The sequence below is a fragment of the Lissotriton vulgaris genome, chromosome 2_1 (genome assembly GCF_964263255.1).
Source record: "Lissotriton vulgaris chromosome 2_1, aLisVul1.2, whole genome shotgun sequence".
Lineage (NCBI taxonomy): Eukaryota > Metazoa > Chordata > Amphibia > Caudata > Salamandridae > Lissotriton > Lissotriton vulgaris.
In genome coordinates, this window is record NC_141687.1 from 220,067,558 (window position 1) to 220,093,896 (window position 26,339).

Consider the following 26,339-nt stretch of genomic DNA (forward strand, 5'->3'; position numbering starts at 1 on the left):
TTAAACACCAAAATCTGCAAGTTATTTCACACAAACTCATAACAGGTGTTATTTATCGATTGTGATACATTTGCAGAATGTTGGACATTTGAGAAGAGCAGATCGACAAGGACATATCTTTGTAGCACATGTTTTGCAAGTACATGTGTGTAAGGTCTGTGGGTAGAGGCTTTAGAAATTTCGTAGACTTTAGCACCTCATCAATATTTTCCCAACCAAGTTCACGTGGCTCTTTCTCTACATATACATGATCCAAAACATGTACACATCTGCTGATCAAGTAGAACGCTCTTTTAATGTGTCCAAGCACAGAATAGGACGCCATTGGAAGGTCACTTGGCAGGACTGATCTCTTGAACTTACCGTACCGAAGATTGTCAAATGAGTGACAGTAAGAACTAATTTTTCACCCAAAACATAAGGTATTTTCCTACCTACATCCTCCTACTGTCTCAGCAAATCCTTCACCGGTTCAACAGTTAAAGCTCCAAGTTTTGTTCCAGTTGTGCTAAGAGTGTCATCACACCTAAGAATATGTGTCTACAACAACAGCAGGTTGTAAGGAAGACACCTTTTTAAATTGAAATTCTTCATGTGAAAGTTTATTTTCGAGCTCTTGTATAAGTTTGTGCTTCACTTGTTTGCTTGCAGCATATCCATCAAATAATGTGTTTGCTGGAAGAAGATCATGCGAAATAATATCCTTGAAAAATTCACCCCTTTTTTGGCTACATCGATCTCTCTATGTGCTTGCAAAAGTTGTTTTTTGTAACCTGTTTTGCAGTGGCTGGTTGGAGGAAACCCTTACTCTGGCAAGTAAAGTGTGAAAGATTAGCATTAGCAATTATGCCAAACAACTTTTTCTCAATATAAATCTCCTCTGTTACAGTTCTGCGTATAGTTTAGATCCATGTACTAGGAAATCCAGTAGACGTGTCTATATGCACCTATTGTTTGGTCACAAAGACATGTAGTCGCACAGGCTCAGTCATTTCAAAGGGGTTTCTTTTCTGCTGCATGAAATGAAGAAGGCTGTCAACTTGTTTGTTAAAATGTTCCCCACTCTTTCAAACAAGTTCATTGTGAGGTACAGATTCACAATGGTCCATTCATTTTGAATTTGTCACCTCTCTGAAAACATTGCAAATAGAAAGAACTCCATGGTAAACTAGCTGCCAATGAACAAAATATTCACTTTTACGTGACTGACCAACAAGTCCTTTGGAGCTTTTCTGGGATCTCTGGATAAAGTGTGTTGCAGTTTCATATCTGGAGCCACAGCATTGAACCTTCCCTCTCTGTCTTTCACCACAAAATGTCTTTGGAGGAATTTTCTCTAGAGATTTCTTTTTATAAATCAATTTTATTTTCATTTAACATTCCGACCAAGTCAGACAATTCAGGTTCCATTATGCAACATAACATCGACATTTGAGATGGCGGCAATACAATTAAACATTAGCTACGGAGCCACACCGTGTGAGGGCCTCAACGTATTATGTGGCGTCGTGTGAGTGAATGAGCAGGGATGCATTGCGTGAATCCCATCCCGGTCGTGGGCGGGGCAACACAGGGATTATGAATAGATATATAGAAGGGAGGCGTTGGGGGAGCATGGCGGTAAGTGGATGTGTTGGTGATTTGCATTTGCACAAGAAACAGCGCTTGTGTGATGTAAGTGGGGGGAAGGCCCTTCACGTGTGCAGAGGGAAGCTGTGGGGTACATGGCGGTGGTGTCATCGTGGTGGATTGGGGACCACTCAGGGGGCAGGAGGGATACCAAAACCTTCAGTATCAGTTCCCCAGGGTAACATCTGTCATGAGTGGAGCCTCTGAGCCTGTGTAACTACGTCCTGATCCGCTGCTGAACTACTCAAAAGTGGCTCACTTGCACAGAGCTAAGGCTGTCAAGTTATGGAGAAGAACAGCATCCCACAGTGACTGGGAAAGCAGGGTCCGATTAGGCCCTGCATGATCAGTTACATTCACACTGTCAGCCGCAGATGATCTCGGAGGCTTCGGAGCGGAAAGGGGGAGGCATACGCTCTGGGTTCTGCCGGAGAGGAAGGAGGTGGTCCATTCCAGAGCCTTGTCTTGGATCCCTGTGTTGTGGAGGCGTGTGCGTAGTGTGCGGTGGCAGACAGTGTTGAATGCGGCTGATAGGTGCAGGAGGATGAGGGCCACAGTTTTACCGTTGTCCAGCAGGGCCCTGATGTTATCGGTGGCGGCGATGAGGGCTGTTTTGGTGCTGTGGTTGCTGTGAAACCCGGACTTGGATGGGTCCAGGATGTTATTCTCCTCGAGGTAGAGGGTCAGCTGTCTGTTGACGGTTTTCTCGATGACCTTTGCAGGAAACGGGAGCAGGGTGATGGGCCGGAAGTACTTGAGATCCATCAGATCCGCCTTGGGTTTCTTGAGTAAAGCGTTGATCTCAGTGTGCTTCCAGCTCTCCGGGAAGTTTGCTGTCTCGAAGGAGATGTTGATGACCTTGCGGAGATGGGGTGCAATGGTGGTGCTAGCTTTGTTGAAGATGTGGTATGGGCATGGGTCTGATGGGGAGCCGGAGTGGATGGTGTTCATGATTTTGATGGTGTCGCCGTTTTTTATGTTGGTCCAAGTGAGCAGGGGGTTGATGTGGGTGTTGTCCTTGTGGTCAGGGGTGTTGGTGGCTGTCAGGGCGGTCTGGTTGTTGAAGCTGTCGTGGATGTCTGCAATCTTGCGATGGAAGAAGGTGGCAAAGGAGTCGCACAGGTCTTGTGATGGTGGGATGTCGTTGGTGTTAGAGCTAGGGTTGGAGAGTTTCTTCACGATGTTGAAGAGCTTCTTGCTGTTGTGTGCGTTGTTATCAAGGTGGTTCTTGAAGGAGGCCCTTTTGGTGGATCTGATGAGGTGATGGTGTCGGTGGATGGCGTACTTGTGGGCTGCATGGCTGTCCGGTGTCTGTTCGTGGTGCCATTTCTTCTCTAGCTTTCGACAGGTTTGCTTGGAGGCCTGGAGGCCCGTGGTGAACAAGCTGGCTTTCTTGTTGGTGCGTCCGTTGGAGGGTTTCTTGATCAGGGCGAGAGTGTTGGCGCAGTCATCAATCCAACGTTGTGGGCAGTGGTGTTGGTGTCAGTGGTGTTGGTGTCAGTGGGGTCGGCGGGTGGGTTTGGGGCGGAAATGGTGTTTAGCTGGTCTTCAGTGATTTTGCTCCAGCTGCGGTGGGAGATCTGTTGAGTGCAGTGGTCCGTGGTGGGTTTTCTGGAGGGTGAAGCGGATGCAGCGATGGTCAGTCCAATGGAGTTCGGTGGTGTGGTTGAAGGTGAGGTGGGAGCCAGAGGAGAAGATGGGGTCAAGCGTGTGGCTGGCGGAGTGGGTGGGTGCTGTGACGAGTCTGAGGTTGGCGAGGTTGGCAATCAGGGTGGTGGAATTTGTGTTGTTGTTGTTCTCAAGGTTAAAGTTCAGGTCCCCGAGAAGGATGTAGTCTGTGGAGGCAAGGGCGTGTGTGCTGACGAAGTCAGCGATGGAGTTGCTGAACTGAGGCAGGGGTCCGGGGGTCTGTAGATGAGGGTCCTTCTGAGAGTGGTGTTGGGATCAGTGTGGATATGGAAGTGTAGGTGTTTGGCGGTGCTGAGGGTGTCGTCGGTGCAGGTCATGACCCTGAGGGTGTTCTTGTGGATGATGGAGATTTCCACCTCCTACTCCATTAGTGCGGTCCCTGTGGTTGATCTTGTAGCCGTCCGGGATGGCTCTGGCAATGTCTGGTGCTGAGGAGGCATTCATCCAGGTGTCTGTCAGGAAGGCGACGTCCGGGTAGGATGTGTCGAGCAGGTCCCAGAGTTTGACGGCGTGTTTGCGAGTGGGTGTTCAGTAGTATGCATCTGAGGTCTTTGCGTCCTTTCACGCGAGTGGTTTGGCGGCTCGGAGCCTAGTGAAGCTGCAGCCCTGGCAGGAGAAGGCTCCTTTGGTGTGGTTCGGGCGGCCAGGAAGCAGTTGTGCGCTCGTCTGGTGTTGAGTGCGTCGAGGGTGTTGGTGTCGTAGCTGCATCGGTTGTCATGGGGTTCGCTGGGGCCAGGGGGTCTGGCGCTTGGTGCTGTCCAGGCGCAGAAGGGCTTGCCTTAGGCGCACCTTTGGCACGCGGATGCGCAGCGGCCGCCATATAAAGGGGGGTGGAAGGGAGGAGCAGCTGGGAGGCAAGGTGGCAAATGGGTGAGTAAGGAGCAGGGCCACAGGGTACTCAGCAGCGGGAAAACGGGTGAGGCAGCTGTTAAAGAAGGCAAACAGGGGCACAGGGTTAGTGGAGGAAAAATGAGGGAGACAAATATCAAAATACACAGGGCAGCAAAACAAAACTACACAGTCAGTATGACAAGAAATACAAGATCACCGGCCTCCAGAGGCAGAGGGGCCTCGAAGCAGCAGCGTTGATTAGCAGCAGGGACATACTGTCCCGCTGGTGGAGCTGTGCGGTGTTTGGGAGCGACCTGCCTGAAGTCAGGGTCAAGGGTCGCTCTCTTCACCCCTCAGGGGCCACCATATAAAGGGAGGTGGGCGGGAGGAGCAGCTGGGAGGCGGGAGTGTGGCGGCGAATGGGTGAGTAGGGGGCGGGCGGCAGAGGACACAGCGGCAGGAAAACGGGTGAGGCAGGGGTTACAGAAGGCAAACAGGGTGTACAGGGGTAGCGGAGGAAAAACGAGGGAGACAAATATCAAAATACACAGGGCAGCAAAACAAAACTAGACAGGCAGTATGACAAGAAATGCAACAGTACCGGCCTCCTAAGGCAGTATGTAAAGCATTTGTGCATACATACAGTAATACAGTGAAAACACTACCACCGGACACCACACCAGTTTAGAAAAATAAGTAATCTTTATCTAAACTAAACAAGACCAAAATGACAAAAATCCAACATACAATAATCAAAATATGACTTACAGAAGGTAAAAACAATTATGCCTATAACAAACCATAGAGGTGAAACTTTCAACACAAAGTACCTTGGATGCGTCACAATCATAAACAAAAACAGCCGCAGGGTAGGTAATGCATTGGTTCCTTACGCCCTGGGAAGTTGGTGCATCTTTTCCTTACTCCAGGGGAAATTATGCATTGGTTCCTGACAGCCACGCCTCGGTTCCATACTGAAGAGGAGGTGATGCGTTGGTTTCTTACTGTGCAGGGAGGTGATGCGTTGGTTTTTCACTGTTGCCCCAGCGTTGTTGTAGACTTGGCACCCTGGTACAATGTGTGGGGATTTAGGGATGCGTCGGTTCTTGATGCGGTGGCAATGGCAACGGCACTGAGTTGATCTCTCCAGCTGTGTTCCCACGATGCATCTGTTCATGCAGTCCCTCAGCAGGGAATGCATTGGAATTGGTGTGGTGATCTTGGACTTCGGCGATCGGTGCAGGGGATCTGGCGTACGGTGATTTCTCCAGCTACGGGCAGGCACTGCATCGGTTTCTTCAGCGGCACGACAGCAATGCGAAGAAAGCGTGTGCGGATGCATTGCGCTTTTTTAATTGTGTTTCTTTTCAAGCTCCCAGCCGTAGGAACAACCTCCTAACACAGGAACAGGCACCTCTTGGCTGATCAGAACACCCAGCAAGGAAGGTCAGGGGAGTTGGTGGGGAAGCCTTTGTGTCACTGAGATTTCAGAACAGGAGACAAGCTCTGCTTCAAGCCCTTGGAGATCTTCTTAAAGCAGGATACATAGCACACAGCAGTTCTCTCCTTGGCAGAAACAGCCACTACAGGCCACCCCCAAACAGCACACAGCAAAGGGGCAGTATTTCTCCTTCAGCTTTCCCTGCTCTTTTCCGTGGCAGAGGCTCCTCTTGAGTCCAGAAGTATTCTAAAGTTCTGGGGTCTGGGCCCCAATATTTATATTCAATTTCTCTTTGTTCTCTCGTGGCAGAGAGGCTCTGAGCTCAGTCAAAACCAGTTCTGTCCTCTCTGGTCCAGCTTCCCGGCAGGAGGTGGAGACAGCATTGTGTAAGGCAGACCAGAACTATTCAGGTGCAAGGAAATCTCCTCCCCCTACTCTAAATGCAGCCCAGGTCTATTGTGGTGTGTCGATATAGATACTGTATACAGATTTCCCAATTTATGCCCTTATATAGGTACAATTCACATTGCCTTATTTAGGCATAGAATTCCAGCCCCCTATTTAGGCATTGCCCATGTTAACCAAATACAGGCATGGTCAACTACATCCGTTCAACGAGTTCTTGGAAAACCAGACTCTTAATCCTTGCTTGGGTATTGATTTCTCCAAGAACTCATTTATTATGCATGAACATCTATGTCTTAGGGGTTCATTCATGACATTCTTATGCCCGAGTTGTACGTCAATACTAGCATTCCTAAACACATGCAAGGTATAAATATACCTGCACTTGCTATGGCAAACTAGGGTTCGGCTGCCTACTTGCACGACGCGGCTCGCCACGGAACGTTCGGGAGAAAGTCAAGTCCCCGCCTGACGCACTGACCAGACGCTGTCATCCTCTTTGCAGAAAATCCAGCTCCAGTGTTTCTGACTCCCCTTGCGGGGTGTTAGAGATCGAGACTCAGAAAGAGATTCCAACCTCACTCATTCTAAGGTATGGAGCAGACGAGAACCTAGAGGGACTTTTGGCAAATCTTGACAAAACCAATCTAAACTATAGCCAATCTAGACTATAGCTAAACAGCACTTACTTCCCACCTCGTACTACACTTAGGTTAGGTACACTGGGGTAGAACTAGCTAGAAGCACCAGTTGAGTATTTATATTTTAACCTGTGTTATTTATGTATGTATTTTTATGAATTTATGTCAAAGCTACAAGCCATGCTATTGCAGTATTATTTTATCTTACTGCTAACGCTGTACGTATTATACTTCGAATTCTGTCTTACGATTGTAGCAGTTCATTACTCTTGCTTGAGAAATAAGACTGTTCAATAAACCCCTTTTATTGAAACGCCTGTCTCTCTATTTCTGTGCAACTCTGTAGAAACGAAGCATGCACGATTGACTGAGTGAAACTGTTACCTATTGTTTCCACAATTCTGAAATTGTTCTGATTCTAAAGGGAAATAAAGTTGCCATGTTTATGCGGTTGTCAGAAACTAATCCCTTCTTGTTTATTTGAGAAGTTTCTAGTGACCTCTGAGTTAGCTGGCACACACAAGTAATTATGTTTAATGTACTCGATAGAGACATACTGACCTCAGGCCTACGTCAAAACTATAGTGTATATTATTCCAATGCGCAGAGCCTATCAGGGCTATAAGAACTACACTACATGGCGCCCAATGGTTTGGTAAGGCACTAATTTAACGCTTGATACTGAAGTAACTCAGTCATGCTTTTCTCAGAGAACCTCTACTCATAATACTCCATAAGACTGGAGTGGGTAGAAATAATATCCGCCATGGCTGAGTAGGATGAAAAATCCTATGTATTAGCTTTTTTGGCTTGTTCAACGTTGAAGGATACAGTGTTCCGAAATATTGTGCACCTTATCTTTGTTCCCTTGAAACTTGCTCTGTATTTTTCATTAAACAATGTCTAATAACGGCGATAGCACCGATACCAGTACATTTTGATTTTACAGGTTTTAATTAAACCGATGAGAACGCTATAATCATTCCTCTCAATTTAAGAAGGGCCATCACTCTAAAAAGTATAAGACATGGTCTAACACCAAGAGTTGGTAGAGCAGTTTTTGTAATAGAGGCACATGAATCTCACCAGACAGAGGTATTCTACTCATGGATAGTATTCCCAGAATCCAATCCAGTAACAAAAGTGTCTCACTTCTACAAAGAAGATGAATCACCTGAGGAATATATTCCTTTCGAGGATATTGAAATTCCACTCACATACCAGGAGCATGAGCTCTGGTTTAAAGGCGCCCTAAAACATTTAAATCACATTACCTGGCTCAGTCCACTAGGTAGACCAGGAGCAACATGGCCGGTTTTAGCAGGTTACACACCTCATCCTGAAATCGAACACATGACAGAAGTAGAATTACTAGCTCCACTCAAAGAGTTAATCAAAATCTACAGGCAATTGGTTCAATATGTCATGCGGACTCTCACAGTCCAACGACCATTAGTTATTCCACAACAAACTTCTCACCAAGGGAATACACTACAAATCACTCCACAGACTTTACACGCAGTCATGGGAAAATTGCCTGCAAAACGTGAACAAATTCCATTCTGGATAGCTCTAAAAACTACTCAAATCAAAGCACTATTTCCTAATACCAGCCCTTATGAGAAACATAGAATTCTACCAATCTGTTTACCAATGGGGATAACACCACATCTGGAAGACTGCATCACTTTGGGCACAGTCTTTGCTGCTATCTACACTAAAACACTTGGTGTTCTGTCTATAGCGGTAATACCTGAAGGCCTGAAACAGTTTCAAAATTAATACGGGGCAGAGCCTGCTGTGAACTTAGATATGAAGTTACTGAAAAATGTTAACCAGGTCTCAACTCTAATATTAAAGGAGAAGCAGCATCAGTGGCAATCCACCAACAATTAACGGAATTTGATGTAACAGAACAACCACAAGAACTAGCTAGAATAATTGAAAAATCCTATGAAGAATTAGGCAGAGACAGTTTGGGTGGGAAACCAGTTAAACCACAACTGTCTGAAAGTCCTAAAAATGCCTTTACTAAAAACAATCCTACATCTTCTAAAAAGAAGTGGGAAAATAGCAAACAACATTCAAAAGAGAAAGATTTTCAATCCTGAGGTAGGTCTCCTCAAAAGGAGCCCTCTGAAAGGAGATATAACCTCAGAAATAGGGATAATTTGAGAAAACCTGACGGGTATCAAGATACTGATACACGTTCCTCTCATACCTTTCAGATATCGTCACAGACATCCAAAAGAAGAGGACGGTCAGACAACAAGGAAGAACGTGTGAAGTCCAAAGAAGATCATCACGTTCAGAAAAAAAAACCAAAACCTCAATTCTCCCAGAAGAAGGTAGCAGGTCTGAAAACCCGACATGGCGAGAATATTGAGAACACAGTTCAAGAACGGAGAATGGGCTCAGACAATGTTGGACAGTGCAGCAGAAGTAACAATAGCTCGCCAGAACCTGAATGGACTTCTGGAGACAGTGGACCTGAATGAAGACATTCAAGTTGAAATTTCAGACACCAGGGTTAGCTCTTCACATAGGTTATGTGAAATAACACTCCGGATGGAAGGAGACATACCACGAAAAGTAAAAGCACTGTTTTGGGAGCAACTTTCAAAGGGTTATGATATACTTCTAGGAGAACAAGACTAGCCACCAAAATGTGTCAGAGAGTGCCCACATGGCGAATACATCATTATTCCAGCCTTCTCTAATGATGTTTCAGTATATTTAAAATATACTTATGCCAGGAAATGGGCAGTAGCCCAAGCCCCAACATTATACAAAAATCATGTAGGATGGGATGAGGACTCACCTCACCACAAAATCCAGTTAAAAATCAACCAACTGTACAAAGGCAGTATCCAATTAAGCAAGAAGCTAAAAAACAGGTCAGGAAGATTTTAGATCAACTTGAATACCAAGGGGTGATTGAAACATGCACCTCATCAATGAACAATCCTTTGTTTCCTGTTTCCAAACCAGACAATACATATCGTCTAGTTTTGGATTACAGACACCTAAACTCTTGTTCTAAAACCGTTGCAGTGCAAAATGCACACAGTACTGCATTAATGAATAACATTTTGCGTAAAAAATATAAAGCCACATTAGACATTTCTAATGGTTTCTTTGTCAAAAGATTGCACCTGAAAATAGGTATTTGACAGCTTTCTCAATAATGGGGCACGGCGTCAATTTTGTCGTCTCCCTCAAGGATTTAAGAATAGCCCGAGGCTATTCTCAGCAAGGGTAACAGAGTTACTACAAATTTATAATTAAGCCTGAGCAAAGCACTATGCTACGCTTGTGTAGTGTGCGAAGTTTGCGCTACTTCGCACTACGCAAATTGCACGTAGCACAGTTCAAACATGCGTAGCGTAGCATAGCATAGTGCAGCAGTCATTTTTTGCTTGCTCGCGGTCCTCAACGTCAAGTTGGTGACCGCGACCAAGCAAAATTACATCCCGGCGAGACTTTTTCCTCGTTTGCGATCAGCAACATCAATTTGTCGATCGCAAGCGTGGAAAATAAACCTCCCAGCGAGCTTCTTAACAAGGGGAGGTCAGGTTTCTCATTGCGAGTAGTCGTGTATGCTCGCGACCGCTCGCGATGAGAAACTACCAGGCCGCGTTGAGAAAGCTGCCGCTCAAGTAAAAATCTATTCAAGCTGCAGTAAAAGACATCTCGACCTGTGCAAAGTGCCATTTTCAATGATTGCACAGTGCGGACAAGCATCCAGCACTGCAATCATCGCGAACAGCACACTACGCAGTTCGCGTAGTGCTATGCATAGCTCACATAGTGCAAAGTGCACTTCGCGTAGCTACGCGTAGAGCTACTTTGCGAACTATGCCCAGGGTTACTTATGATGATGAGGCATTGTCATATGTCGATGATATCTATCTGACAGACGATGACCTAGATAGGCACTTGAACGGGGTGAACATCATTATACTGGGCTTCCCCTCTGAGGGTTATAAATTCAATTTAAAAAAATAAAAAATAGCTCATCTCACTGTTCTTTTTCTAGGATATGAACTTTCAAGTGAAGACAAAAGCCTGGCAGCCAACCTTTTAGAAAAGTGTGTGCTACTTCAACCTCCAAAAATGCTGAAAAACAGTCGATTCTAGGTTTCCTGAATTTTGGAAGAACTTAGGGGCAGATTTACAAGCCCCTTGCAACACATTTGCGTCACTTTTCCCATGTTAAAAGTGACGCAAAAGTGGCGCAAGGGGCTTGTACATCAGCCCCTTAGATTCTAAACTACACAGAAAGGGTTAAACCTCTCTACGAATTAATCAAACCTGATTTTAAAATCACAAATTGGACACAAGAACACACAGAAATTTTGGGTTCACTTCAAGGGGACATGTTAGCAACAATCACTTACAAACACGCATTAATTTACGCAACTTAGTGATCCGAATAAATCCGGGTCAATGCAGATTCACCTAATTAACTTTTAACGAAGGTGAAAAAGTACCAATTGCATACAAATCACATTTGTACACACAAGCAGAAATGAAATTTACATTAACAGAAAAAAATCTGACAGCAGTTCGAACCACTGTAGCCAGAGAGAGAGCCCTAGCACAGGGAAAACGGATTATGGTCATAAGACCTGTAGGAGCCTTAGAGGCAGTTACAAAAGTGAGCATTCCAAATGCAAAAGCTTTACATCCGAGATGGATACAATTGGTTAATTCTCTTGCTGCAACAGATGTTTAATATGTTTTTGATCCTTATTTGAAAACACAAGCATTTCTGCAATACGAACACGAATGTCCTCTGCCAACTGAACTTCAACCTCTAGACCACTATTAATGTATAATTTATACTGATGGATCTGCACAACCTGCTACAGCGGGTAAACAAGCTTATAGTGCAGCATGCACGATCGTTTAAAGGTTGAATGCACTATGGCAAATTCAGACCTATGGTCACGAAAACGCAATCCCTAGGAGATTGTACAGCTCAGTGAGCTGAACTGCAAGCATTCATAATGGCACTTGAAAATATGGATCGCAAAATCCCCACACTCGCAGTGTATGATTCTTTTTACTGTGTTTAATCTTACAATGAATATTTACAGAATTGGCTTCAAAATGGTTTCAAAGATGCAAAAGGTGGCACAATCAAGCATAAAACTCTTTGGGAACAAGTAGTTCAGTTGCCAAACTGACTACAAAACACTCACGTTATACACACGCTGAGCTATCAACGAGATGGCGTTCACGTTGAAGGGAATTCAATGGCTAATCAAGCCGCGAAAGGGGCTGTGCAAATGGCTTCTGTAGCTACAATCACTCATTCAAAAATGAAAATAGTGAAATAATACTGGATGTCAATGATTCAAGCAAAGGCAGTGGTGCAGCATTAACTAAAAAATTTCCACTCATATATAATTGATAAAAACAATGTTCCGTTTGCTTGAATCCCTGGAGTGGGCGATAGGGTAATTCCAAACATGGAACATAGATTAATACTAAGGTCTCGCCTCTGCTCAGCCAGGTGTTTCCGCCACAGTATTGTTACTAAAACAGAGATACTGGTGTTCCGGCAATAGGAAACATACCAGAAACTCTGTTTTGGACTGTGAAATATGCCAAAAGATGAAAGTCTGTAATGTGAAACGTCCTGGTCAGACTCCCCTGTTAATTTCAGATAAACCATTAGCGTATGTTTACCTGGACCTCTGCGGTCCCTTACAAAGGGATGGTAACAATAAATATATCATGGTTGCAGTGAATTTGTGTTCAAGGTTCCTTTGGATGTGGCCTCAGCGGTTGGCTGACGCTCGAACTGTTATAAAAGATTTTCAAGTCTTTATTGGCACATACGCAATAGGCACATTAAACTCTGACCCGGGGCCCTGCAATTAGCTCTCGAGCTTACTAAGAAGCCATGGCCAGTTTGGCCGTTGAATTGCGGTACTCTTCTCCATTTCATCCTGAGGGAAATTTGGTGGTGGAAAGAAAAAGCCGGGACATAAAGCAGTCTATAACAGCTAGGGTATTAGGTTCGGATGATGGGTGGGTCAAACATCTTTATGGGGGTTCAACGTGCATTAAAAAATTTGTCAAGAAGTTCTCTATGGGGTGTCACTCCATATGAGGTTCTATTTGGGACAAGAATGTTGGTTCCGGACCTTGATTGTCATGAAACAGTGGTGGAAAATAAGAAATTTGATATCAAAGCTCGTTTGGCTGTTTTACAGGACTTAAATTAACTAAGATGGAAACAAAGCAACGTGTTCCTGAAGCCATCCACCACTGGGGAAAACCAACCGTCCCAGCAAGGCCTGTCTGGATCCCAAAGCTTGGTGATCTAGTTGGAGAAAAGATTGCGGACAAGAAGGAATTTGGGCCTTCTGTTGGACTTGGCCTTCTCCCCCGAAATTTTTCGCTTCTGACCCCCTTGACTAGGATGTCTCCCCCATGGTAGTAAACCTGTATAGGCCATGTGTGGTAGGAGTTGCCCTGTTTTAAAATTGTAATGCCACGAAATGGTGTGCAGGAAATGTTCCCCCATTTTAGAAATGCACATGACTGAAATGTTCTGTATTTAAAATGGATGCTGTGGCCCCTTTGGAAGCTCTAACGCTGTGAGGCACTGCCTGTGAAGCGCTAGCAACTCGAACTGTGCCCTGCATAGCGCTGTGTGTTGGAAGCGCTGGAGAAGTGCTGAATTCCTGCCCCCTCTGCATGGCCTGAGAAAGGAGCTGAGAGCTGTGGGCAGAGGGAGGAGCAGTGAGCTGTGAATAGCGCCCTCTGCTGAGGAGAATAGCGCCGTGTGGCCTGAGGGCACTGTGAGGGGAATCGAGCTGGAGGAGCCTACCCTCGTTTTGGCGCTCTGTCCGCCATATTACTAATTAATTAAAAAGGGAGCCTACCCCTTATTGCCGCCAATATCACCGCCGCAGCCTGAGGAGTGTTGGCGATGCCTTGCGCCGGTTGTGAATTGGTTAAGATCACCGCCGCAGCCCGGCGCCACCTTGAAGGGACCCCCTCACGGCTGTGGGCATCGTCGCGGTGGCCCCTGGTACCAGGAGAGGGCCGCCGAAGTGAGGAAAGGGCCGCTTTAGGCCCTGAGGCCGCCGTCACCCGCATCACGTGACGGGGACCCGGCCGCGTCATCGGCCCGCCCCCGCCAACGCCGCGCACGGATTGGCCTGTGCGGCCGTGCCCTTGGAAGGCCGCGCAGGGATTGGCTGTCGGCCGGCAGCCAGAGAAGAGGAGCCGACGCGAAGCCCTGGGTCCCCGTGAGGGAGGGGGACCCGGGTGAAGTACCGGTGCGGGGCCCCCATGGTCAAGGGGGAGCCCCGATAGTGAGTGACCGGAGCGGGAGCCCACCCTGCCGGTCTGAGCCCCCTAGTCAGGGGCCGGTGGAAGAGGCGGGGCCGCGCCACACTGTCGGTGCCAGCCCTGCCGGCACAGAAGAAGCGACCCGACAGCGTTGCAGGGCTCCCGGGAGGTTGAGGGAGCCCCGTGGGAGGAGGGAGAATAGCCAGGCAGGCTTCCCCCGCGCGGGCCAGGTCACCGCGCTCGTCACCGGTGGCCTCTCGGATGCTGCTTGGAAACCCTGGGCCCCTGTGAGGAAGAAGGGCCCGGGTACAGCCAGACGCCAGGCGCCCACACTGCTGGTGAGTGCCCCGCCCCAGAGTGAGGAGGCCGCTTCGAGAGAGGAGGGGGCATCGAGGCACGTGATCGGTGCCTGCCCTAACCTCCCCCCCCCCCGGTCCAGCGTGGAAGTCCCCTCAGGCCTGCAGGAGAAGCAGGAAGATACCGCCGGGAGGGGCGCCCGAGGAGGCACGAACCCCTCCTTCCCCCTACCACGACGTGAGGGTGCTGCAGGACCCGTGAGGCTCCCGGTTGGTCAGGGAAGCCCCGCGAGTGAAGCGCTGTGCGGCAGGGGCCTCGAGGCACATTGTCGGTGCCTGCCTTACTGCCAAGGAGGCCCTGGACTGCCGGTGAGTGTGGGCGGCGTTAGACTGTGAGGAGGGTGGAGAGGGCAGCGAGGCACCGGGTCGGTGCTTGCCCCCCCCCCTCCCCAACTGGCCAGAACTCAGTGGGCCTTTAATTCTTGGACGTAGGGTCCCAGGACACAGGGATTCCAAAGGTGGACCTGTGATGGTGGGGCATTAAGGGCGCCTGTTAGGTACTGTGGGCTTGCCCTTCATGCCAGTGTGGAGTGCCCTAGGGAGTCCATTAGAGGCCTGTAGGAACTCCTTGTGCAGGGTGTGGATGCCTATGCCCCCCCCCGGTTTTGCACCTAATGTAGGGGCCGGGTGGGGCCTATGGAAAATGTGATACAGGCCTAGTTCATATGTTATTGATGCCAATGCACTGCCGGATGTTTGTGTTGCAGGTTGGGGGCTAAGGAGTCATGATCCCCAGGTTACCTACCTTTGATGCCTAGTGTGTATGCCTAAGGTTTTATTCAATGCAAGGTGCCTACATACCTGATGAAATGGTTATCTTCCTGGCCTAATGTGGTGTTGCCGGTTGCTATTGTTATTGATGGCCCTGGAAGAGTTCAAGCATCACAAGCTCCGCCTGATGTTTTATGCCCGCAGGCTGGGGGTGGAGTAAAACCCTGATGTGCCCTTTGACTACAGGTGTCCTGCCCCTATGCTGGCCTGACGTGTCGTTCCAGGCCCCTGGTTACCTCCCATGTTAATGAGCAAGCCTTGCTGCTTTATTACAGGTGCTCCTGTCTGTTCATATATGCTTTGATGCCATGAAGTTTTCCTTTACAGGGGTCGGGTTGGTGTTATACTGAATGAGGTGTCCTGATGCTAAAGTTATACTTTGGTGTTACAGTCTACTGCTAAGGATGAGAGCCGGAGTTGGCCCCGCAATAGTGACCCCAGGTTTAATGACAAATGTAATCACCTTCTTTATTTCAGCCATGGACTTATGGACTCAGCCCTTACTTCCCATGTAAATAATCCCCCCTGATACACTTGGCTCTGGTGCCAGTTGGCGCCGTGTTGTGATACCACTGTTTATGCATTTTTGCCTTGCAGGTTGGAGAGATACTAAACTACTTCTTTTTCCAACTCAAGCTGGTGTCCTGCCTCTTTTGTGGTGTGCCTGGTGTGTCGTCTGTGGGTACTGCGTGAGTGCTTCACATGTCCTCCGTAGTTTGGCCTGCCCGCTTGGTTCCATGCTACCCCCTTGGAGATTTGGTATCCCCATTTCCAACATTTGGTGGCAAGCGGTGGGATAGGACTTGTGTTTGCGCAGTACCACAGCGGCCATGGGTTACACCACAAGTAGAGCTTTGAGACTATTCACAGCCTGGTTGTGGGGATTATCGTTGGCTGAATATTGTTTGCTGTATTGCTTCCTCCAGAAAAGCATTTTCAATTGTGTCCCCTTGTTCCACTGTGGGTGTGTCCAGGGAAACCTCATCACGATGGGGTTGGTTTATGATGAGGTGGAACTGATGGAGTACACTGAACAGGAAGTAATAGACTTCCTCAAGGAGAGAGGGATACCCCCAGTAGGAAATATCAGAAGAAAGTTGCTTCTCTATGAGGCCCTCAAGGGGGGGGAGCCCTTAAAGATCGGTGGGGACCTGTCTGATTACCCCCCCCCGAGTATCTGAAGGGTGGATTCAGTGGAAGCCAGTGGGAGGACTCCCAATCCATATCCCTGGAGGGTAATTACCTGGATGGAGAGGAGGAAGAGTTCGACAGGGCAGAGACGCCAGAAGCTAATGCAGACACCGTAGATAGGGAGTTGCCCACTGGGTCCAGTCCCAGGGGCACTGCCCCATCCCTTTCCCTGTCCCCAGAAGAGTGGGTAGATAGGAGGGAAGAAAGGGAGCATCAGCTAGTGCTGGAGAAGCTGAGGTTGGAGCAGGCCACGGAGTTCGCGCAGCTGAGGATTCAGGAGCAGAGGCTAGAGACAGAAATGGTCCTAGCCCAGGAGAGGATGGCAGAGGCGGAGAGGGTCTTTGCCAGGGAGAGAGTAGCTCAGGTGGGAAGGTTGTCCCCTGAGAGCGGTTTTAGGAGCCTGGATACACCTGTGAGGGTGGGATCCAGTGGTGGCAGCGAGTGTAGGTCCAGTGCAAGGAGTCCCACTCCCAAAGCCCAGGAGACGGTGCCTGATTCCCAGGAAGAGGGGGACGGGTTAGTGTTCAGGGGCAGGGGAAAGCTGTCCCATCAGTCCTGGGGAGAGTTTGAGGAGGAGTGTTGGACTGCACTGGAGGATTGGGTGGTGAGGAGAGCAGTGGAGGATTGGGAAGGGCTATGCCATGCCATTATCTGGGAGCACAAGCTGAGGAGTTGTTTCCCAAGTCTGCGTCACCATGTGTTGCAGTGCGGGTTCTCAGACCCCAGGGAACTTGCACGGGAGGCAGACCTCTGGGTAAGTGCCAGAGTGTCTGGGAAGGCTGAGGGGAGTGATCCTGAAGGGAGTGGTGCAGGGATCTTCTGACCCAGCGAGGCGGAGGAGGTGAGGAATGGCCCAGCTAGGTCCCAGGATACTGAGGGTGTGGTAGGGCCTCACATCCCATCTATAGGAGGGAGTGAGATGGGGAGGTGTCCCGAGGTGCCCCAACCGCAGTCACAAGGCCTGGAGAGTTTTTTTAAGGAACTCCAGGTTGGGAGCCGAGGTTGTACTGATGTGCCATCCAGAGGAAGGGATCCCCTTATGTCAGGAGAACCCGGAGCATCAGTAATCAGCGCTCCAGTGGTTCGGGGGTCTGACCAGTCACAGGGTTTAGATCCTGGACTGGGATTCCAGGTTCAGGGGTTGCCTGACCTGGAGGGTGGGGTACCTGTAATTCAGGTCCCTACCAGTTTGACTCCCAGGGGTACTTCTCCCGGTGGTAGGGTGCGGAACTCTGGGAGGGGGTGCAGAGGGAGGAAGGTCTCTCCTCTGTCACCGGCTCAGCCACAGGGCGAGGATCCCGGGTTGGGTGGCCAGGTTGAGGGTTTGCCGGACCTGGCGGGTGGGACATCTAATATCAGAGTCCCCCCGAATTTGACTCTCAGGGGTACTACTCCAGTTAGGAGGGTGCGGAACTCTGGGAGGGGGTGCAGGGGGAGGGAGGACTCGCCCCTGTCACCGGGTCAACCTGAGGGTTTCGACTCCAGGTTGAGGAGAGAGTGGTTGTGTGAGGGTGTCCCCAGGCATAGGAGATGGCAGAACCCTAGGAGGAGAAGTAGGGGGAGGAGAGCCTCGCCCCTAAGAGCTGGTCAACCTGAGGGTGTAGACCCCAGGTGGGTGGACCAGTGGCAATTTGGAAAGAGGAGAGTGGTCCAAGAGTATTACAAGCCTGAGGCTAGAGCCTCCCAGTCTGTGCAGGAACATGGGCCAGAGACTTCTGGGTGGCCTAGAGGCCAGTCCTGGCCACATCCCACTAGGGAACACCAGTGGGATGGTTTTGTTGGTGAAGGGAGGGTTGCGAGAGAGAACCATTGGGTTCCAGAGTGGAGAAGAGACTGCAGGTGCTCCTGTAGTTGCCGGCCTGCGTCTACCTTTTTCCGCCCCAAGCAGGGTAGCCCATCAAGGCATTGATTGGTCTACCCTGGCTTTTGGCTGGGGGGAGTTGTGTTGGACTTGGCCTTCTCCCCCGAAATTTTTCGCTTTTGACCCCCTTGACTAGGATGTCTCCCCCATGGTAGTAAACCTGTATTGGCCATGTGTGGTAGGAGTTGCCCTGTTTTAAAATTGTAATGCCACGAAATGGTGTGCAGTAAATTTTCCCCCATTTTTGAAATGCACCTGACTGAGATGTTCTGTATTTAAAATGGATGCCATGGGTTTTTCCACCTGACTGCCATAGGTCAGCAGTCTAGATATTATTACTCAGTCACCCCTAGCTTTTGGAGGAAAAGCCTGGCACCCAGTCTGCTCAACCCCTCCCCTTGAGCCAGTTTAGGCCAGCTTTGCCAACATTCTAGAAGGTTCTGGCACTGCCTGGGAGGAGGGTATAGGTAAGGGGGTTGTGCCACCAGAGAGTCCGTCAGAGCTGGTACAAGAAAGCGAGGGAACCTGCTGCGAGGTGCTACCGCCACATGGGCCTGTGAGCTGGGCCCTAAACCCCTAAACCCCCCCCCTCCTGCTGTCCCCCGGGGCCCTGACAAGGGAGGTCCCCTACCCAGGTCACTGACTCTGTTTGGACCGGGTACCACGCCAGCCCTGCGTGAGGAAGCGCCCAGGAGGTGAGGGGTGTGCCCCTAAGAAGCTGTTGTGGGACTGACTGCCCCCCCCCCTCTGGTGAAGCTGTGGCCCCTTTGGAAGCTCTGACGCTGTGAGGCACTGCCTGTGAAGCGCTAGTAACTCGAACTGTGCCCTGCATAGCGATGTGTGTTGGAAGCGCTGGAAAAGTGCTGAATTCCTGCTCCCTCTGCATGGCCTGAGAAAGGAGCTGAGAGCTGTGGGCAGAGGGAGGAGCAGTGAGCTGTGAATAGCGACGTCTGCTGAGGAGAATAGCGCCATGTGGCCTGAGGGCACTGTGAGGGGAATCGAGCTGGAGGAGCCTACCCTCGTTTTGGCGGGCTGTCCGCCATATTACTAATTAATTAAAAAGGGAGCCTACCCCTTATTGCCGCCGATAATACCGCCGCAGCTCGAGGAGTGTTGGTGCTGCCTTGGGCCGGTTGTGAATTGGTTAGAATCACCGCCGCGGCCCAGCGCCGCCTTGAAGGGACCCCCCCACGGCTGTGGGCATCGTCGCGGTGTCCCCGGGTACCAGGAGAGGGCCGCCGAAGTGAGGAAAGGGCCGCGTTAGGCCCTGAGGCCGCTGTCACCCGCATCACGTGACGGGGGCCTGGCGCGTCATTGGCCCGCCCCCGCCAACGCCGCGCACGGATTGGCTTGCGCGGCCGTGCCCTTGGAAGGCCGCGCAGGGATTGGCTGCCGGCCGGCAGCCAGAGAAGAGGAGCCGACATGAAGCCCTGGGTCCCTGTGAGGGAAGGGGACCCGGGTGAAGTACCGGTGCTGGCCCCCATGGTCAAGGGGGAGCCCCGATAGTGAGCGACCGGAGCGGGAGCCCACCCCGCCCGTCTGAGCCCCCTAGTGAGGGGCCGGTGGAAGAGGCGGGGCCGGGGCAAACTGTCGGTGCCAGCCCCGCCGGCACAGAAGAAGCGACCCGACAGCGTTGCGGGGCTCCCGGGAGGTCGAGGGAGCCCCGTGGGAGGAGGGAGAAAAGCCAGGCAGGTTTCCCCCGCGCGGGCCAGGTCACCGCGCTCGTCACCGGTGGCCTCTCGGATGCCGCTTGGAAACCCCGGGCCCCTGTGAGGAAGGTAAAGCAAGACCCTGTGCCCCGCTGCCCTCTCCACCCTCCTCACAGTCTAACGCCGCCCACACTCACCGGCAGTCCAGGGCCTCCTTGGCGGTAGGGCAGGCACCGAAAATGTGCCTCGAGGCCCCTGGTGCACAGCGCTTCACTCGCGGGGCTTCCCTGACCAACCGGGAGCCTCGTGGGTCCTGCAGCACCCTCACGTCGTGGTAGGGGGAAGGAGGGGTTCGCGCCTCCTCGGGCGCCATTCCCGGCGGTATCTTCCTGCTTCTCCCGCAGGCCTGAGGGGACTTCCACACTGGACTGGGGGGGGGGGGGTTGTGGCAGGCACCGATCACGTGCCTGGATGCCCCCTCCTCTCTCGCAGCGGGCTCCTCACTCTGGGGCGGGGCACTCACCAGCAGTGTGGGCACCTGGCGAGTGCCCCGCCCTACCGCCAAGGAGGCCCTGGACTGCCGGTGAGTGTGGGCGGCGTTAGACTGTGAGGAGGGTGGAGAGGGCAGCGGGGCACAGGGTCGGTGCTCGCCCCCCCCTCCCCAACTGGCCAGAACTCAGTGGGCCTTTCATTCTTGGACGTAGGGTCCCAGGACACAGGGATTCCAAAGGTGGACCTGTGATGGTGGGGCATTAAGGGCGCCTGTTAGGTACTGTGGATCTTGCCCTTCATGCCAGTGTGGAGTGCCCTAGGGAGTCCATTAGAGGCCATTAGGAACTCCTTGTGCAGGGTGTGGATGCCTATGCCCCCCCCTGGTTTTGCACCTAATGTAGGGGCTGGGTGGGGCCTATGGAAAATGTGATACGGGCCTGGTTCATATGTTATTGATGCCAATGCACTGCCGGATGTTTGTGTTGCAGGTTGGGGGCTAAGGAGTCATGATCCCCAGGTTACCTTTGATGCCTAGTGTGTATACCTAAGGTTTTATTCAATGCAAGGTGCCTACTTACCTGATGAAATGGTTATCTTCCTGGCCTAATGTGGTGTTGCCGGTTGCTATTGTTATTGATGGCCCTGGAAGAGTTCAAGCATCACAAGCTCCACCTGATGTTTTATGCCCGCAGGCTGGGGGTGGAGTAAAACCCTGATGTGCCCTTTGACTACAGGTGCCCTGCCCCTATGCTGGCCTGACGTGTCGTTCCAGGCCCCTGGTTACCTCCCATGTTAATGAGCAAGCCTTGCTGCTTTATTACAGGTGATCCTGTCTGTTCAAATATGCTGTGATGCCATGAAGTTTTCCTTTACAGGGGTCGGGTTGGAGTTATACTGAATGGGGTGACCTGATGCTAAAGTTGTACTTTGTTGTTACAGTATACTGCTAAGGATGAGAGCCGGAGTTGGCCCCGCCATAGTGACGCCAGGTTTAATGACAAATGTAATCACCTTCTTTATTTCAGCCATGGACTTATGGACTCAGCCCTTACTTCCCATGTAAATAATCCCCCCTGATACACTTGGCTCTGGTGCCAGTTGGCGCTGTGTTGTGATACCACTGTTTATGCATTTTTGCCTTGCAGGTTGGAGAGATACTAAACTACTTCTTTTTCCAACTCAAGCTGGTGTCCTGTCTCTTTGTGGTGTGCCTCTTTGTGGTGTGCCTGGTGTGTCGTCTGTGGGTACTGTGTGAGTGCTTCACATGTCCTCCGTAGTTTGACCTGCCCGCTTGGTTCCATGCTACCCCCTTGGAGATTTGGTATCCCCATTTCCAACATTTCTTCTTACAGACAACCTGTACCTGTCCTAGCAATCCACGGATCAAGAACAAAACTACTGCCGCCCCTTGCTGGTAAAAAGGAGAAAAGATTTGTGTCCATCGACCTTATCAAACGACACTATGTGGCCGATACTGAGCAGTAGGCCAAGTGGACTCCGACAATGTAGCAGACGCACTCCTCTAGCTACAATCCAAGAGGTACAAACTGAGAGACTCATCACCTTTGAAGATTCTATAGCGAGAAAGGAAGGACTAAGCAGAAATACTATGGAACTCATTCCTCTTGAGACCCAAATAACAGTTTGTCCTGATACACCTGTCTACAACGAAGTAACAAGTGATCAAGGGCCATATGTAGGTGGACAAATACCGGTCGGTAACGGCCGATTTGGGCCGTTACCGACCGGTATTTGTATTTTCATATGTAGGGGGCCTGAAAATTACCGATTCTGTATATTTACCGAATCGGTAAATTACCAAATCGGTAAATGTGCAGAATCGGTAATTTGGGATGTAGGTGGCACTGGAAACAGTGCCACAGGCCCTTAGAAGTTCGTTATTTACCATGAAATACAATGGCATGGTAAATAACGAATTTCTGTGTACATGCACATCTGTGCATGTACACCTGTGCCATGCCCTTAGGGCATGTATGTCTGCCACATGGCACACATGCCAGAATCAGGGGTGCAACAGGGTGTCAAAGTGACACCCTGTCCCCCTTGACAAATCGGTATATTTACCGAATCGGTATTTACCGATTCAGTAATTGCCATTGATTCCTATGGGCCTCAGGGCCCATAGGAATCAATGGCAATTACCGAATCGGTAATTACCGATTCGGTAATTTCCGAATATTACCGATTCGGTATTTGTTAAAGAATTTTTACCTACATGGCATTTACCAAATTGTAAATACCGATTCGGTAAAATTCGGTATTTACGATTCGGTAAATACCATTTACCTACATATGGCCCCAAGTGATTCCAGCGATTTCAACAAATCCGGATGCAATTCCAACCTTTGACAGAACTGTCTCTGGCTATTTCATTACTGTGATACGTTTTCTGAGGATCCCAGCGAACCTGAAACGACGCCAGCACAAAGAACTTTCAAAGATCAAGCAACAGACTTTTTTCATCACCTGAACAAGACTTATCTGGTTTCACCAAGGATTGAACTATGGATTGTTTTGGGAATATTTTTCATTCTACTTTGGTTAGCTCTGGTAATAACTCTGGGTATGCTGATAAATGGAAGATATATTCAAATGGACACAGCAAGTAAAAGAGTGAACTTACTTCTCCAGCCACACAAATCATTCCATCGTGAACAAAGAGATTTGTCAGCAGTGAACATTACAGCCGTTCCTATACAAGATGGTATAATTTGGGACAGAACTGAATATGACATTTATGGCCTGTCGGAGCTTTTGAATATTACACACTTATTCAAGATTTAATTAAGTGACTTTATTACCTCTAGTACCTTTTCTGATGATTGGGACTTCGAGACTGTGAAAAAACATGATGTCTGATCTAGAAATGTCTGCAGTATTTACAAATCATGAATATTTAGAGGGTTCATCAGACTATGAACAAATGTATTGTTATAACCAATATGGTCATCATTTCTTGCACAAATCTGCTATGCATAGAAATGTATTTATGTATAACCAATGGGAACATTGTCCTACACCTCCTAAGGGTAGCTCAAAAGCTTTTTCAATGAAGTTTGCATATTTTTCAGGGTTCAACTTGTCAAATGCTGAATCATTTTATTTTAAAAATTTGAACAAAACAGGAAGAAAACATATGTTAACCATTACAAAACAGATTTATTCTGCAGTCTTTATTGCCCAACTATCTAGACAGTGTTTCGACTTTTGGAAAGACAACATTGGGACAAGAACTGTCTGGGGCACAAAAGATTGGCAAGTGCAGGGGGTAAAAGCTTTGTTTAGAGCCTGTATGATCCCTGAGCAAATTATGTTTTTGAATGATACTGTCCAACAAACATCTTGCCTTGGGTTAACCAAGATCAAAGACATGAATACACCAACCATACTATTACCTGCAAGTAATAGCACTATACAGGGGGAGGTTGACGTACATAATATTTTGCGTCACAACAGATCAGATCCAGATTGGAGGAAATGGTTGCTCTGGCCCTCAGACACAAACAACTGTCAAGATCGATTCCTGAACAAAACACAGGGGTTCACAATCAATAGGCCAGACCCAAGATATGTTCAAAGACAGCATCTGGGGGTAGTAACAACATACAGGGTAGGGAAACTATGCCTTGATTGGCTACAGAAATCTACACTTGAGGATGTAAAACAACACTTATCTTTATTTAAAGAAGGTGCAGACCTTAGGGAATTCATGCTAGGACTAACAAAACTGTGTCAAAAGCATTTCATATATGCCGGTATCTATTCTGCTTATAACGAAATATGGAAGATTACCCAAGCAGAGACTGCAGAACGTATATGAGAAATGGATCGTATTAATTTAGAGAAATCTCTCTCTATAGTAGACAATGGGTTAACGACTCTGTCGTCCAGGATATATTCAATGGACAACATTCTTTCTTCTGCAATAGACAACATGGAACAAGACTTTGTCATGTTGCAACATGGTCAGTCTCAACTACGTTCTATCATGCTATTAGGCTGCACGCTACAAAACCTGCGTTCAGGCTTTGTGCCTTGGCGTTTATTCAACACTACGTCACTGTTTTCAGAATTCAATCACACTGATAAACAGATCAAACTGGCACAAAGTGGAGCAGACTATACGGTGCTGAGCATTGAAAAACTGGAAAAATTAGCATTCACAGTGGCAGAAAAACCAGCTACTGAGTGGATCATACATGGTAAAATTACTCTGCCTGTTACAATTTTCCATTTTCAGTATTTCCTAAAACATGTACCAGCAGCCAAATATGAAAGGTTGGGTAAAGAATACATTAAGACATCCTGGAATTTACCATACACACATAGATGTTGGAGTGGGGGACGTGAAGTGTTTCTTAGGGGTACTAACTGTGAAAACGCACTAAGCGGTTCTCTCCTTTCTCAGGGTATTATCTTACACGGGGTCTGTGATGAAACTTATTCTGTCACTTGCAAGGCTCACCAGCTGCAGTGATACATCCTATTTTTGGCCAACATTCGAATGGAAGTTACCTCATGTTGAATGACCACAGCTGCTGTGGCATGTTGCCAGGTATCCCATATCTAGTGACTGTTTCATCCAGGGTCACTTGATGTATGCAAGTATTGTTTCCACAAATCAAGACAACAGGAAGTCGCCTTTATGGCCTTCACTGAACATCTCTTCTATACGTACTGATACACTATGCAGAATGAAAGCCATTCCTTTGATGCCTAGTGTGTATGCCTAAGGTTTTATTCAATGCAAGGTGCCTACATACCTGATGAAATGGTTATCTTCCTGGCCTAATGTGGTGTTGCCGGTTGCTATTGTTATTGATGGCCCTGGAAGAGTTCAAGCATCACAAGCTCCGCCTGATGTTTTATGCCCGCAGGCTGGGGGTGGAGTAAAACCCTGATGTGCCCTTTGACTACAGGTGTCCTGCCCCTATGCTGGCCTGACGTGTCGTTCCAGGCCCCTGGTTACCTCCCATGTTAATGAGCAAGCCTTGCTGCTTTATTACAGGTGCTCCTGTCTGTTCATATATGCTTTGATGCCATGAAGTTTTCCTTTACAGGGGTCGGGTTGGTGTTATACTGAATGAGGTGTCCTGATGCTAAAGTTATACTTTGGTGTTACAGTCTACTGCTAAGGATGAGAGCCGGAGTTGGCCCCGCAATAGTGACCCCAGGTTTAATGACAAATGTAATCACCTTCTTTATTTCAGCCATGGACTTATGGACTCAGCCCTTACTTCCCATGTAAATAATCCCCCCTGATACACTTGGCTCTGGTGCCAGTTGGCGCCGTGTTGTGATACCACTGTTTATGCATTTTTGCCTTGCAGGTTGGAGAGATACTAAACTACTTCTTTTTCCAACTCAAGCTGGTGTCCTGCCTCTTTTGTGGTGTATTTACAACAAGGGGTGGTGAGGGACAGAGTCTCTGAATTAAACAGAATACTCTCACCCAGTCAAGAGATCAGGGCTAGATCCAACACCGTTTTTTAGCTCACTGCACCATCCCAGTTTCAGAACCTGGCTGTATGCAAATTAGTCTGTTCCTGTCCCAGTGCATGATGGGAACAGGGCAAACCAAACTACACAAGCCAATTCTTACACTGGGAAGGAAACAAGCTACCGGGGACCGGTTTCTGGCATTTCAGCCTCTTCGGCCCGGCTTGCTTGAATCCTGATGGTGCAATGAGCAAGGGACTCACATCTGAGTATACCCTTCCACGCTTAGGGTGGACAAAAATATTTACAACAAGGGGTGGTGAGGGACAGAGTCTCTGAATTAAACAGAATACTCTCACCCAGTCAAGAGATCAGGGCTAGATCCAACACCGTTTTTTAGCTCACTGCACCATCCCAGTTTCAGAACCTGGCTGTATGCAAATTAGTCTGTTCCTGTCCCAGTGCATGATGGGAACAGGGCAAACCAAACTACACAAGCCAATTCTTACACTGGGAAGGAAACAAGCTACCGGGGACCGGTTTCTGGCATTTCAGCCTCTTCGGCCCGGCTTGCTTGAATCCTGATGGTGCAATGAGCAAGGGACTCAC